The sequence below is a fragment of the Hyaena hyaena genome, unplaced genomic scaffold (genome assembly GCF_003009895.1).
Source record: "Hyaena hyaena isolate Hyena2069 unplaced genomic scaffold, ASM300989v1 scaffold_1363, whole genome shotgun sequence".
Classification (NCBI taxonomy): Eukaryota; Metazoa; Chordata; class Mammalia; order Carnivora; family Hyaenidae; genus Hyaena; species Hyaena hyaena.
Genome location: NW_024081986.1, coordinates 104,775 through 120,789, shown reverse-complemented (window position 1 = coordinate 120,789; position 16,015 = coordinate 104,775). Strand labels below are relative to the sequence as shown.

Sequence of the window (16,015 nt, the reverse complement as noted above, 5' to 3'; positions counted from 1 at the left end):
ACTAATTCATAGTATAATAAATTGACAAAGTGATGCTATAAAATGGATCCACTGTCATCTTAACACTTGACACTAAGCTTATTTGCTTTAAATTGAATCCTGTAATTCACAAGGAAGTAATTCTTTAGTATTTTACTCTATAAATTGTTTGCTTAGGCAAACAGAAAATAGACCCATCTTGTGGCCACAGCCTATTTAAATTTTTAAAAAAGCAATCAAACATGCTTATTATAAGTGATTCACAAAATAAAGATATACATAAAGAATGAGAATTCTTTTTTCTCCCTCTAATTAACTGCTCAGACCTTTGTAAGAACTATTTTAGACAGTTTTCAGGTTAATTTGTAGCCTTTATTTTAGTTTTTTTTTAATTAGCAAAATCTGTTCCCAAAGAGTTACTTTTGACAACCATTTATTAATTTCTATTTTATTGAATTTTGCATTTCTATTTTGTGACTATTTACACAGAAGTTCAATTATTAAGAAATATATTACGTTAATTACTATTCTTAGCAGTTTTATTTGTTCATTCTTATTTTTTGTATATCATATCATTTTCTCTTCACTTCACTTTTCAATTTGCACACACATAACATCATACTGTTTAAAGTTCCATGGGCAATAAGTCTTCTTTGTATTTGTGTATATATACAGAATTCTCTGTTTTGAATATTCCAAAGAATGGGTGTATATTTCAGGTTCAAAGCTTTCTTAGCAAGTTTTCTGTAGTGCTACATTTTGTATTTTTGTTTCTTTTGTTTTATTAGCATTTCTTATTTCCTGATATAAATGAGTTTGGTTCATATTTCTTCATAGATATCATCTTTTTTCTCCCTAGTAATTTATAGGATTGTTGTTTTTATCTTTAGAGATTTACTGTCTAGGAGTGTGGTGCTTGAGGATGTATTAATGCTTCTGTATTCTATATTCTAAAAGAATCTCTTTTCCCTGATTTTACACTGATTTAATCTTTTGTCTTTGGACAGTTCTCTACCTCTGCTGACTTTTTTTTTTTTCTCCCTTTCTTTTCCTCCCACCACTATCTACCTTTAAAAATGTCAGCACCTATGTTTTTAATGTCAAAGAACCTTGGGATTTTTATTTGTTTTTGTTTTTGTTTTTAAATATCAGGACCTTCTACTTTTAGTTATGTGATAGCATCTTGAAGCTCTTTGAATGTGCAAATCATACATTTTGTTTTCCTGCTGATTTCTTGTGTTTCCTGATTTAGCTTTACTTCTTGGATTTACAGATTGCTTTTACAGGCCTAACCATCAATAATTTTCCTCAAATATCTGGTGATTTGGACAATTTATTTACATATACATATTTCTGCATATGCATGTATATATGCTTACTTCTAAATTTATACGTAAATGAGGATCTTGATTGACCAAACCTATCAATAGAGGGCCTTAACTCAGTTCTCCTGAAGATCTATATGATTCATTAGACGATATTGCTGGAAACCTGGAGTCCAGTTGGCTTGTTATCCTGGGACTGTGGAAATACATTCTCTGAGTCACCATCCAGCTTTATCCCCTAGCCTTCTCCCCATTTGGTGTCTCCTCAGGGATTGCCTATATTATTCAGCAAGATATACTTAAAGTCTTAGTCTTGCTGGACCTTCAAAGCTAACCAGCTCCTTAATTAAGTTTTCTGCGTGTTACTCATGGACTGATTTTGCTTCCAACACCCCTACCTTAGATATTGGAGCTATGTCAAAGCTCTACTTAGAAAATACACTTTTTTCAATGATTTTTGGGAGCCCTTAATCCAAATGTCAAACACATTAAAGTATTCCCATATCAAAAGTAAATGAAAATATTTTGTAATATAAACAATATGTTAATTAAAAATACTTTGGCCTAAAGTAGCTAACTTAATACAGTTGGCTTTGATTTCTCAATAGTATCATCATATTTGGGAATTTTTGGTAAGTGAGAATATCTAACTTCATTAACATGCAATTAAATGTTTATGCTGTGTAAAACAAGCAAGACAATAAGTAGAGTTTTAAGTTCTGTGGACATTTAAGCAAGTGTGTTTTTCATTTGAAGTTTGTACTTTTGTATTTTGAAGCCAATATATTTTTTCAATATTGAAACATTTTTGTAGATCTTTAAAATTTTTTTTTAACATTTATTCATTTCCTGAGGGCAGAGAGAGAGAGAGAGAGCGAGCGAGAGAGCACAAGCAGGAGAGAGGCAGAGAGAGAAAGAGATACAGAATCCAAAGCAGGCTCCAGGCTCTGAACTGTCAGCACAGAGCCCAATGCAGAGCTCAAACTCACGAACTGAGAGACCATGACCCGGTCTGAAATCGGACACTTAACTGACTAAGCCACCCAGAGGTTCCACAGTTTTGTAGCTCTTAAGCAGTGACCCACTTTTAAACTAGTGTGGCTTGCTTATTTCTTAGCGTGTTTGGATTTTACCTTTTGTTTGAGCTCCTCTACTTTAAATCTTCTATGCATTCCTCAAATTTTTTTCTGCTAATAGTCCACTTCTATTTTATAGTACTAATATTGATTCATTTTCAATTTTACATTTCTTCAATCATTCTAATGGGATTTGGAGAGGTATAAAAGTGAAACTCTGTGTTGAGTCAGCTATCTTTGACCAGAGCCTATAATCACTCTCGATTGAGAAACTTTCACTTTGACCATATACATTTTTAATAAATATAATCTATTGCCAGTACTTAAATTTAAATAGAAGCTAATTCCCAGTTCTTAACAAGCTCTGTTCAGCAGTTCATGGAGGATGTTCTTAACCCTGTACTGTAAGTGGAGTGAACACCCCCGAAGGAGTCTGGATATATCTAAAGACCAGAGTAAGTCGTTGTCCTTTTTTGTAAGTGAATGTACACAAAGCTGCTGTCATATTAATACTCCTTTCTTACACTAACTGTTTTAAATATTTGTTTGAATATGATCGGATCTCCTACTTAGACTACATTTCAGCGATCATAACTTACTCATCCTTATAATTCTCAGTTAGGAGACATTTTCTGAAGCTCATATATTTTCTGGCAGAGAGAACGAGAAGAGTAAATATTAGAACAAAGGAAGAAAGGAGGAGGAGAGAGAAAGAGAGGAAGAAAATTTTATGAGCTGTGTTTTACAACTGCAAATGCAAATAAAATACTTTAGTCTTTAGTATTAAGATACATTTGTGGCATCTATTTAGTGTATTGTCTCTTTAGAACTGTCCAAACATTTGATGATTGTTAATGGAACCCATATTTTGGTGAAGTTCAGAAAATGCTATGCATTTCAATCTTAGCTTGTGAATTTAAAGACTTTAGGACATTGTTTCTTAAAATGTCAGAGAGGAGGTGCGTCATGAACACTTTCACAGTCTAGTATTGAAAACAAGGCACTTCTCCCCAAGAGAATAAAAACCGGATTGTGCGAATGATTCTAGAAGAATAGTGAGCTCTCTGGAGTCCCTCTGTGGGGCTCCATAGTTAGGACGTGTAGAAAGTTAATATAACTCCCTGCTTGATAATATTATATACATGTACTGATTATTTTATGTGTATCTTGAGCCTGATATTTGAATGAAATGAAAGAAAAAAAGGGAAGGGGGGAGGGAAGAAAGAGAAAGCTGCTTTTTATTTTTTTATTCTTTTTATTTTTTAAATAAAATTTTAATTTTCTAATAAAATTCTCTTATTTTTTTAATTTTTTTTTATTATGAGAGAGAGAGGGAGAAACAGCGTGAGCAGGGGAGGGACAGAGAGAGAGGGAGACACAGTATCTGAAGGAGGCTCCAGGCTCTGAGCTGTCAGTAGAGAACCTGACACAGGGCTCGAACCCACGAACTGTGAGATCATGACCTGAGCTGTAGTCGGACGCCTAACCAACTGAGCTACCCAGGTGCCCCGCAAGTCCTTTTTAATAATGTTTAATTTGTGCTGATAAATACAAGGTATATTGTGACAGCATAACTATTATCTTTAGACTTGGAATTTTTGTTTAACAACTTTACCAAAAGTATAGTCTGAAGTAAATTATTGGGTTACTGCCTTTTCATTACTTCTCTTTCTAAATATAGGTTAATAATAATTTCCTACCTTCTTCAAGGGTTTGTTGTGAATATTAAATGATGATAAATTACAGATTGTATGATTACATCATTAAATTTTACCACCATAATTATAAATGCAACTCCTTTCCTAATTTACTATTATTTAGGTTCTAAAATGTGCCTCTGATCATCCATAACTTTATTTTATACATCAAAATTTAAAAGTCCCTAAGGTATATCAAACTCCATTGTTACATGTTTCTCTTTTTTATATATCCATTACATCCCATGATGGTAAGAGTTGTGCCCTTCTTGTTGTTAGCTGAATCTGATAAGCTTCTCAGTGTGAAAAAATGAAATCAGGTAGAGAGTAACTCAGTATTGAGTTCATTTTTGGGCAGTTTGCTTCTACTTCAGTGACAGGTGTATTTGGAAGCAGATGATAATGCTCTGATGAAATAGAGACATGACTTTTTTCTCTAAGGATAAGTATACAATTTTTCAATATTTTTAGGTGCTTTAAAATAACCATCTAATCATAGTTTGTACCTATTTCCATAAAAAGCTTTCTTATTGGAGGCTTTTTTTTTTTTTTTTGCTTACATATACTTATTTTAGAAACCATAAACACAGTGGAATTTACTACAGTTATGTGCAACAATACATCAAGCTCTAAGTAATTATTTATTATGCTTCTGGGAACAATTTAAGGATGATTCATCAACAAAGCTAGTAGAATTTCACGTATCATGTCTTCAATGAGTTATATTAATAATGAAACATTTTCAATTATGATCTGTTGAAATATTCTTTCCAGGATTTTATCATGTATATTTAGCTCTGAAGAAATGATGTTTTTGTTAGGACTGGGAATGGGCAAGAGAAAAGAGGAAAAGAAAAAAAAATCAAAGATTTATTGAAATAGCTCCCCTTATATCATTTTCCCAGTTCACAATACAAATAACCCAAATATCTATCAAAATAATTATTCACACAGAAGTGCAGAAATTGTTATATTCTTATGAAGAGATAGCAATACACCTGGAAGAAAATCCAGCTGGTTTGCTGCTGCTGTGGGGTGAAGTTTGGCCCTGAAATGTTTTTGTAGTATTGGGTACATGGGTGCCTTGTGTGCAACTAACGTGAGAGAGTCTTAGGTTCTGGATATCTAGGCTTGAAATGTTGTCATTGAACTACATCATACTGCACTCCCAGGCTGCACACTGACCAGGATGCAGTTTTGAGTCCACACAGAGCAAACTCAACAGAGGTCTCTTTTGTTTGCCCCTCAACAAATTCAAGGGCTGGCTTACAGGCGAACTGGTATTGGGAGTAAATAATTGTTGTTTGAGATAATGTTTCTTTCTTTGCTAAGGCAGAAAGCATTCTGTTGATGAGCAGTGGGTGTAGAACCTTTGTGGATTTGCTCTGTCCCAAAGTTAATTTCTTAAACATTCTAATTATGACATAGGCTAACACGGTATTGATGACCACAACTGCTAAAATGGCTCCTGATATCCATCTTTTATAATTCTGCCTTCCCTGTTCCCGTTTTTTTTTTTTCATACAAGCTGCTTTAAAAAAAACCATATTTTATTAATTATAATTTTCTAGTCTTGAAATATCTTATAGGCTTTTTTTGTTTGTTTGTATGTTTTGCTGTTGTTGTTGTATTTTCCCTGCAATAAGTTACTAAGGGCAAGTATTGTCCAGTAGATGATTAGCCTGATGGTAGAACTTGGATAACAGTTTAGAAAGGATAATGTTAATGTTTTCTTTTTTTTCCCTTATACCATTTTATCCTCTGGTTTACTGGTTCTATTCCTATTGTTATTTCTACTTCTGTCCTGTTCCTTTCATTTATCTTTTATTTTTTATAATAGTTTGGTAATACATTGTTTATAAAACTACAGATTTAATATAATAAAAATCTGTATACTCAAAACCAAACTTAGGAAATAAAACATGACAATGCAGTTGATGACCCCTGAATCCCACTTTAAAACTTGCTTGTCTCCTCTTTAAACAGAATTAACTACTATCCAGATTTCAACATTTAAAACTTACATATTTTAGGGGTGCCTGGCTGGCATCGTCAGTAAAGCATACAACCCTTGATCTCGGGGTTGTAAGTTCAAGTCCCACATTAGGTATAAAGATTACTTAAAAATTAAATCTTTTAAAAATTTCATATTTTAGTATTTAATTTGCATATTTGAAACATTAAACATTTGTATATTTGACATAACCTTCTGCAACTTAACTTCACACTGCATTTATTTTCTAAAGTTTAGTTTATATCATATAATACTCTTTTGTATGAATATACCAGAGTTTATTTGTTCATCCTCTTGTTAGTGGATATAGATATTAGTTATAATTTTTCCCTATACCAAATATTACTTGAGTCAACATTTTTACATATATTTTAGGAGACTGCATGCCCAAGGATAGGATTGATGGGGATTGCTTGTTTTAGGGAATATTATACTTTAATTGAACTAGATAAATTGTTCTCTAAGGTAGTTTGACCAAGTTGCCCTCCTCTTGTTAGCATATGAGAATTCCATTCCTCCACGTCTTTCCTAATACTAGGATTTGGACAACTTTGTAGCATTTTGATTTCTTTCTGTTGTCTGTCTCTTTTTTAATTTCCTTTTTTCCAACTTCTTTTGCTTTATTATATGGTTTTAATTCTGTCTTCCTGTTAGGCATGACTCTTTTTTTCTTTTTTTAAGATTTTATTTTTTATTTATTTATTTTTTTAAATATTTTTATTTATTTCTAGGAGAGAGAGAGAGAGAGAGAGAGAGAGAGAGAGAGAGACAGCGTGAGCAGGGGAGAGTCAGAGAGAGAGGGAGACACAGACTCTGAAATAGGCTCCAGGCTCTGAGCTGGCAGTCAGCACAGAGCCCGACGCGGGGCACGAACCCACGAACCGTGAGATCATGACCTAAGCGAAAGTTGGACGCTTAACCAACTAAGCCACCCAGGCTCCCCTAAGATTTTATTTTTTAAGTAGTCTCTACACCCCATGTGGGACTTTAACTCACAATTCGTAGGATCAAAAGTTGCATGCTCTGCTGACTGAGCCAGACGGGTGCCACATGTTAGTTAGGCATGACTCATTCATTTTCAGACTTTTAAATTTTCTAATATGAATTTAAATTTACAATTCTATCATACACACTGATTTAGCTAATTACTACTTGCCTTGCTTTGCAATAGTTTTATAATTGTTTGGTTTTAAGCGTTTCCTGACTTTAATCCTTATTACTCAAAGTGTGTGTAAAATTTTCCACACCGCTTTTCCTTGTATTTTGTTTTTACTTGCCAACTTGATTGCATTGTAGGTAGATAAATCAGCCTGCATGAAAGTGATTATATCTGTTTAGTTTTGCCTTATATTCTAGAAAGTACTTTTCCCCAAATGCGGGCCAATAAAAGCAAACTTCCTTGTCATCCTCTATGTTTCTAAGTGAATATTTTTCTAGTTTATCTTATTCTGAAATTATAGCAGTTTGAAGGTCTACATTTTATGAGGAGGTCAGTTCCAAGGCTCATCTATATAAGTGTAGGTTTTTAAACATAAATAATGATAGGCCAACTAAATAACCATTAAAAAATAAAATGGGACCTTACTTCTCACCAAACACCAGAATAAAGTCCAAATTCATGAATGATCTGCATGTAGGGAAATAAACTATACAAGAACTAGAAGAAGATTAGAAAACTATGAAAGATTATAAAGTTCCCTTATAATCTGGACATGGCTTAAACCTAACCAAAACTCAAAATTCATATATAATAAACCAAAAATTGATAAATTTGAACATATAAAATTATAAAAATATAAATTTTTGTATTAATAAATAGAAAACAAATAGATAACCCCATAAATAAAAATATAAGATAAAAGACAAACTAGGAGAAAATATTATATATAAATATATCATATATAGACACATATACATATGTAATATATTACATATATACATATATACATATATGTATACATATCATGGATAAGCAATGAATAGCCCCAATATATAAATTCTTAAAATTCAAGGATCAAGAAAACTTCTGAAAACCCAATACAAAAGCTGAGAAAATACATAGTTCAAAGTAAATATATAAATGGCCCAATGCAAATGATGGTCATTAAATTTTACTCATAAATTTAAAATTGTAAACTAAAACTACACTGGACTATTATTTCTCATATATTGGCAAGAATTCAAAAACTAGGAAGTATACTCCATTGATGAAACTGAAGAAATACTCTCATACATTGCTTACAAGCATACAAAGCCCCTCTGGGGAAGAATTTGTGTTATTTATGGAACCCACAGATGCATTTCCCATTGAGCCTGCAGTGAATGCTATTTATAGCTACAAACACTGAGGAGAAACCTGAATACACACCAAACAAGTTATACATAGATGATTCATGCTATGTTATTTGTAGTAGCAAAATTTTGGAAACAACCTAAATAAATACTCATAAAAGCCTGCTTTGACTTAACTATGGTAGATGTACACAAAAGACTACTATTCAGATGATAAAAAGAATGAGGAACGTCTCTAGGAACTTCTTTGGGATGATTTCCAGATATATTGTTGAGTGGGAAAAAAAACCCCAAACAATCCAGGATGCAGTAGAGTATTGCTTGTTTTACATGAAGAAATATGGAAAGATGAACAGAAAACTGAGGATAGTGGTTATTAATAGCAGTGCGTGGAACCAACATAGAAGTATATGGATGAGATTGAAAACTTCTCTGCACATAACTTTTCATAGAGTTTTTCTGAAACCATGTAAACCATTTACCTTTGCAAAAATATTAACAAATGAAGATTTGAAAAAACTAGTTAATTCTAACTCTGTCAAGCTGACACTGTGAGCATTTTCACACTTCACAACACCCACAGTTTGGAGTCTTCCCCTAAGAGCTATGAAAACCCATACCTCTTTGTTTGGACCATCTCAACAAATTCAGCTTTGCATGCATGAATTTCTCCTTACCATGCTTTTCTTTCCCTTTCTTTCCCTTTTTGGTTTTGATATTATTACCTTGAAACCTCATTTTTATAGTTCAAAGGATGTTTATTATATGTTATTCAGTTTTTCATTGTTTTTACTACAGAGAAGTTTTTCACAAATCTACTTTGCTGTATTGACATAATTAAAAAAAATGAGTTCTTTCTTCATGTCTCTTCTATTTCATTTTCTTTCCCTTTCTTCCCACTTTTCTCTCAATTCTATAGTTACCTTTCACTCTTATTGCTATCTTGTTTCTCATTGTCCACCTCTGATTCAACTTCCTTTGTCTCATATCTATATTCTCCATTTGTTACTACGGTCAAAAAGATATAATTATCCAAAGTCATTTTAATATAATCATAAAAGTTCACATAAAATGTCACATCTAAAACACCCGTAGTTTCCTAAACACATAAATTTGAAATATTGTGTCACAAACATTTCTAACTTTAAGTATTTCAATAAGTAAAAAAAAACATATAGAAACACAACCCAGATCATCTTTTGACTAAAAAAAAACCCCCAAACCATTTGCAGTAGACTTTTTTGGTAATAGGTATCAACAGGGATGATATTTTGTCTTATCAGAGATGCACCAGTTAGTTAAAATCCTTTCCCTCCTCTTTTCTAAAAGTTAAACCAAGATGTAAATCCATCTAAATGTTTTCATTTTGCCTCTTCTTTTAGAAAAATGCATCTGACAATTAAGGAATGCTCCAAACCCAAACCATCATGTGAAATTAGAACCAGAAGGGGTGTCTTTTAGGCTGTATTAAATCCATAAAAGTACTATTCTTTCTCTTTGCATTTACAGTCAAAGCTCAAAAAGGTATATTCAAGAATGGAAAAAAAGCTTTTAAACTTTAAATACCTGTGAGTAGTCAGTCATTAGAGATAGAGATAGATCTCAAAATAATGGCCTTTCTTATATTTCTGTTTCTGCTTTTAACTGCTCTAACGCTCACTCCTCTTCCTACAAATGCTGCTGGAACAAAGGAATGGACATTTTCAGTAAAATAGTGGCATTTTGAAATTTCACACTTAGTGTTCTAAAAGTTGTCTAAATGGGTCCTTCATTATGTTAAATTTTCAGAGGGTGACTTACAGAAGACCATTCCTTAAGTGGTTAGGGGACAGGGGAATATTAGAGGGGGAGAATGTTTAATATTGAATTGCAGTCGCTGAAACTCATAGTATATGACAATATATCATTTTCAGAGCTTAAGCAATTAGTTTAATGAGTGGGTGCTCACTGACACAGTCTTTCCCAAGGATGTTTTTAGCCTTTAGCGTAGCCTTGTATGCCCATTAATTTGTTCAGAATTTATCTTAGGCAAATTTTTAAAAGTAATTTCTCTCTCTTTTTTTTTAATATTTTATTTCTAGGAGAGAGAGAGAGAGAGACAGCGTGAGCAGGGGAGGGTCAGAGAGAGGGAGACACATCATCTGAAGCAGGCTCCAGTCTCTGAGCTAGCTGTCAGCACAGAGCCTGACACGGGGCTCGAACCCACAAACTGTGAGATCATGACCTGGGCTGATGTTGGACACTTAACCGACTGAGCCACCCAGGTGCCCCTAAGTGTGTCTGTTCTTAACTGAAGAGGGCACTTGTTGGGATGAGCACTGGGTGTTTCACATGTAAGTGATGAATCACTAAGTTCTACTCTGAAACCCTTGTTACACTGTAAGTCAACTAACTAGAATTTAAATAAGAATTTGAAAAAAAAAGAAACTTAAAAATGTAAGTGTTTATACTTAACATAAAAGTAAGGAGGATTGGCAGATTCATTCACATTTCTTTATGGGGAAAATAATGAATTTATTGCCTCTCTGTTCAGTAATTAACCAAGACCTTGATTGTAGCATCACTGTGCATCAATAACAATAGGGTTTGCTGCCAAACTGCAAATCTAAATTTCTATTTCTTGAGAGATAAAGCCAGTCTTATTTAAATTATGTCTCTTATTAACACCGTCAGAGGAGTAACATTTCTTTTAAACCGTGATTATTGTTAATGCAATTACGTTTTTCAATGTAACTATTCCTGCAGAAGAAATAGTATAAAAAGGAGAGTAGATAGAGAAAAAGACAAAGAATGTGATTCTGGCAGGTAAGAGAAAAAAACAGAAAATAATATGATGTTCTTAGCAACGTGTTGTAAAATTTAAGACAACAAAATAATACTAAATCTTTGGACTTCTAGTCATTGAGATCAATAAATTTGACTGATCTAGATAGCTATCTCACTTCCATAATTGTTCATTTAGTTTCCTTATGTACAAGTATGCCTATGTGTTTGGACTTACTTCTCTCTCAGTTTTATTGAAATATAATTAACATATAGCACTATTTATGTTTAAGTTGCAGGGCATGATGACTTGACTTCCATATCTTATGAAATGATTGCCATAATGAGTTAACATCCATTATCTTATATAGATACAAAAAATAGAAAACATGTTTTTTTTCTTGTGGTAATGTTTGTTTGCATTTCATAAGTTAATTTCCCACTCAGCTTTTCTCTCTTTCCAGTGATCAGAATTTTAACTTTTTGGGGAAATGGCAAATTGTATTTTAAAGTGGAAACATATGAAATAGAAGTTCATAACTTGGGATCTGTGGGTAGACTCTAATAGTTTTTTTGTCTTTATGTTATTGCTCTTATTTGGGGTATGTATGTGTATGATTAGAAATTTATTTGTTTTTTTAATTTTTTAATGTTTTTTAAATTTATTTCTGAAAGAGAGAGACAGCGAGAGCAAGGGAGGGTCAGAGAGAGAGGGAGGCACAGAATCTGAAGCACTCTCCAGGCTCTGAGTTAGCTGTCAGCACAGAGCCCAACACGGGGCTGGAACCCACAAACCATGAGATCATGACCTGAGCCGAAGTCGGGCGCTTAACTGACTGAGCCACCCAGGCGCCCCTAGAAATTTTAAAAATCACATATTTAGTTATATTTATTGATATTTTCTCTAGAGTCAATATAGTAGTTCCTTCAATTATGAATGTAGACGACAAACCATAGTACCATTTGGCAATTCCTGTGAATTTGTCACCAATAAACATAATAGAAATCTGTTGTTGCTGCAGTGAACTTGATTTATGTATACTAATGACCACCTTGAACTAACAATCATTATGAAACCTGCTGCGAAATCTGTTACCTAATGTGTTAATAAGCAAGACCATATATGACCATATCACATTTTTAAAATAATTTGGTAATGGTATTTTAATGTAATTGGTTTCTTTGTAATTATTTGTACTTTAATATTTTAGATACTTAAAACCACCATTAGAAGTGCAGAGGCTTAAACAGCCTACCAATGGGCTCCATTGCATGCACTCTCACACGCACACTATGAAGAGTTTTTGAATCCATTTATGCAATTTTATTACAGCAGAAACTTTCTTTTGCAATGTATGCCTCTTGAAAGAGAATTTCTTTTGCACTGTATACCCCTTGACAATAAGAGTGATGTGGATTTGGTTCCCTAGGTTTCGTTTTTCTACAAGGCCTTACCATACCTCCTAAGTCTTGTCTGCTTTTAACATACTGATTCTGTGTTTTATTTAAACAACGTAAACATCCAGCCACACGCATCAGTCAGGCTCAAGGAGCTGTAGCATTTCCCTTGCGGTTTTGTTGTTTTTATCAATAAAAACCCAAGGGCATGCCACGTAGCAAAGATATTTTCTGAGAGTTTCACTGACAAACAATGGCCATGAAGTTAACTTGATAACTATTGTTGCATCCATCTGAAAAGATACCTAAGACAAGACAGAGTGGCTTTTTTCTTCTTCCTTCAATATCTGACTGTAACATGAAGAAGTTTTAATACAATCTAAGCATATAAAATGAGAATATTTAACATTACCAGTTTGATTTTGATATTTTGTGAGTATGTTCTTCAAAATGAAGAGAAAAAATTAGACATCACCAACATCCTTGGACCTCCTGTTTTCTATCTGTATTCTCACTAATTTTTTTTAACTTCATTGTGTTATTAAAGCAGACACATCATCTCTGGAGTCAATGTTACTAATATTCAAATATGGTTCTACCATTACTTTTTTTTTTTTATTTTTTTTATTTATTTCTAGGAGAGAGAGAGACAGCATGAGCAGGGAAGGGTCAGAGAGAGAGGGAGATACAGACTCTGAAATAGGCTCCAGGCTCTGAGCTGGCAGTCAGCACAGAGCCCGACGCGGGGCTCGAACCCACGAACCGCGAGATCATGACCTAAGCGAAAGTCGGACGCTTAACCGACTAAGCCACCCAGGCGCCCCATACCATTACTTTTTGACTTCAAATTTGTTAATTAATATCTCCAACATAGTGTTCTTGTGTGTTAAATGAAGACTATGGCAGCTAAGTCACATAAATGTTTAATAATTAAAGGATATTATAGACACAGGAACATGCGCGCGCGCGCGCGCGCACACACACACACACACACACACACACAGTGTCCTGCAAAGAGAGCCTGGTTTATTGTAAGTGTACATAGTAAGTGCAAGATAGACAGGAGACGTTGCAATGATTTCTAAGTCCTTAACTCCAACCAGTCAGCAAGGCTGATTTTCTCTTTTTCACAGTACAAGTTCTTTTAGAACAAGGTAATTCCATTACACATCTTTATTCAGGTTTTATACTGTCCTATAGCATGGAATTAAGTATCTTATTGATTAAAGCTGAGTAAACGTTTAATGTAAACAATGAAAATTTGATTAAAATTCAGTCAGTGTGCTTTTGTGGCCAGTGCAGCTTAGGAAGTTTTTACCTTTTGTTAGGTCCTGGGGATCCAGTAAGTCTTGAGTTGATCTGTTCTTCAGTAGCTCATAATCTAGAAGAGATGAGAGAAGTAAACCATAATTTCACTATAATGGAGTAAGTTATAACATAAGGCATTTGCATAGATCAGAGAAGGTAACAAACTTTGTCTAGACAAGTTGGGAAAACATGACAAATATTGTGACAATAAATTGGACCTTGCAGTTTTAGAAAATTCTATGAATGGAAATGCAAAGATTGGATGCAAGGAAAAAGCTCGAGGAATAATGATAGAATAAATATGAATGACTGTTAAAGTATTGTCCACATTTTGTTTTCAATAAGTGATACTTTTCTCTCCAAGCACCCCAGTGGAAATTAAAATACAAATTAAATCAATAGGAGACTTAAAAATCCGACACATTGAAAAGAAACTTTTAGAAAAGATATATTGCTAACATTCAGGATTGGCAAGGATTCAGTGAAATGAGCAACCTCTAAAATTATGGAAGACAGAGCAAATTGCTATCACATTCCTGGTGGGGTAATTAGACAGTGTATTAAAGGTTTTATAAATGGTCACATCCTTTAGCATAGTTACTCTGCTTCTTGGAATCTGTAATAAGAAACCAATCAAATATGTATATAAAAACTTATACATGAAGATTTATATTGCAAATAATATACAATAGCTAATGGACTAGAAACAACTTAAATATTTGGCAGGACAGAAAGTGGCAAATAAAGAATAACACAGACATACACTAGGACACCTTGAAGCCTTTGGAAAACATGTTTGTGAAAAGCATTTAATGACATGGAAATATGCTCATAATATCATAAGGATTGCAGTAGAATATAATAACGTACACTGTAGCCTCAGAGATGGGATTCTTGTCATATCTTTATTGCCATTGTAGAGACTGGAAAAACTTAATGAAGTTATCTGAGCTTCAGCCTCTTCGCCTGCAATATGGGTAAAATAACAGTACTTGCTCTACAAGATTGCTTTCAGGATTCATTGGGAAAACATCTAAAGAGTTTATTTACTGCCTGGCATCCAGAAGGGGTAAGCACTGAATAAATGATAGCTGTGATGGATGATGATAAAATTTTAAACTTCTGGGTTTTTTTCTCTTTCATAAAAATGGTTCTCCTACTGCCTCTTGTTGCACTCAGATGTTATTTGTATGCCTTCTGTCATGTTTGACAGGAGCATCTTTGAGTAATAGCCCTAGTGTATCCTTTTATTTTACATACAAATAGTAAAGGCTTCAGTGCCCAGAGCTATGCTTTCTAGAGGCTTTTTCTCATCTTTGACTATTACTGTATATCTACTTTATGTAAAATTAGCTATTATCTAGTAGGCAATATATATAGCACCGCTGTGTTGGAGTGGAAGTAAGATAATAGCAAATAATCTATACTGAGTGCTAAGAATAATGTGTTCATAGGCTGACTCATTTAATTTTCATAGCAACTGCATGAGGTAGGACTATTATAATTCTTATTCCACAGATGAGCATACTCAACTAATTAACTAAGTAGTTAACTAAACAAATTAACCTGTCCAATGTCACACATAATTAGTGGACAAGCCAGGATTTAAGCCCATGTGATCTGACCCCATAGCCCATAACTCCCTAATATGCTAAACTGCATTCTAGAAGGGCTGCATTTGTAAAATCCATGCATACAGACACTATTTTAGACTCCTTACTACTGAAACTCCCCTTCCTACCTCTGTGATTGTTAAAAAGTAGCAACTCAGTAAACTTGCCCAAAGCATGACTGGCCAAAGTGAAGAAGATGGACATTTCAAGTTTCAAATGCAGTCTGTTGGATGCAGTACTCCTAATAATCGTTCTGCAGCTGCCTTATACATCCAAGACTCTCTGGTACAGTATCTACTGTTGAGCCTTCACCATAATACAGTCCTTCAACTTATTATCTGTTACGCTAGAGCATTCCTGTTTGTGGTGGTAACATTATTTGCCAGACATTTGGCTAATCATTTTTAAATTATGGAAATAACCGAAAACAATAAGATGACTTCCAAATTATATTATCTTATTTTAGCTATATAAATACTACAGTTTTTTTCAATCTCCCCCTCTTTCAAATGTTTTCTAACAAAAACTGTGTTTTTCATCCCACTTTATA

At 33.7% G+C, this 16,015-nt stretch overlaps 1 long non-coding RNA gene across 1 annotated transcript in view; it reads left to right on the top strand.

The window, feature by feature from the left end:
* Positions 1-16,015, top strand: part of LOC120225199 — a 187,200-nt gene that overhangs the window by 153,947 nt on the left and 17,238 nt on the right. The window contains exon 3 of the long non-coding RNA XR_005526765.1: positions 14,773-14,921. This is a non-coding gene — a long non-coding RNA (uncharacterized LOC120225199). The remainder of the gene's footprint in view (positions 1-14,772; positions 14,922-16,015) is intronic.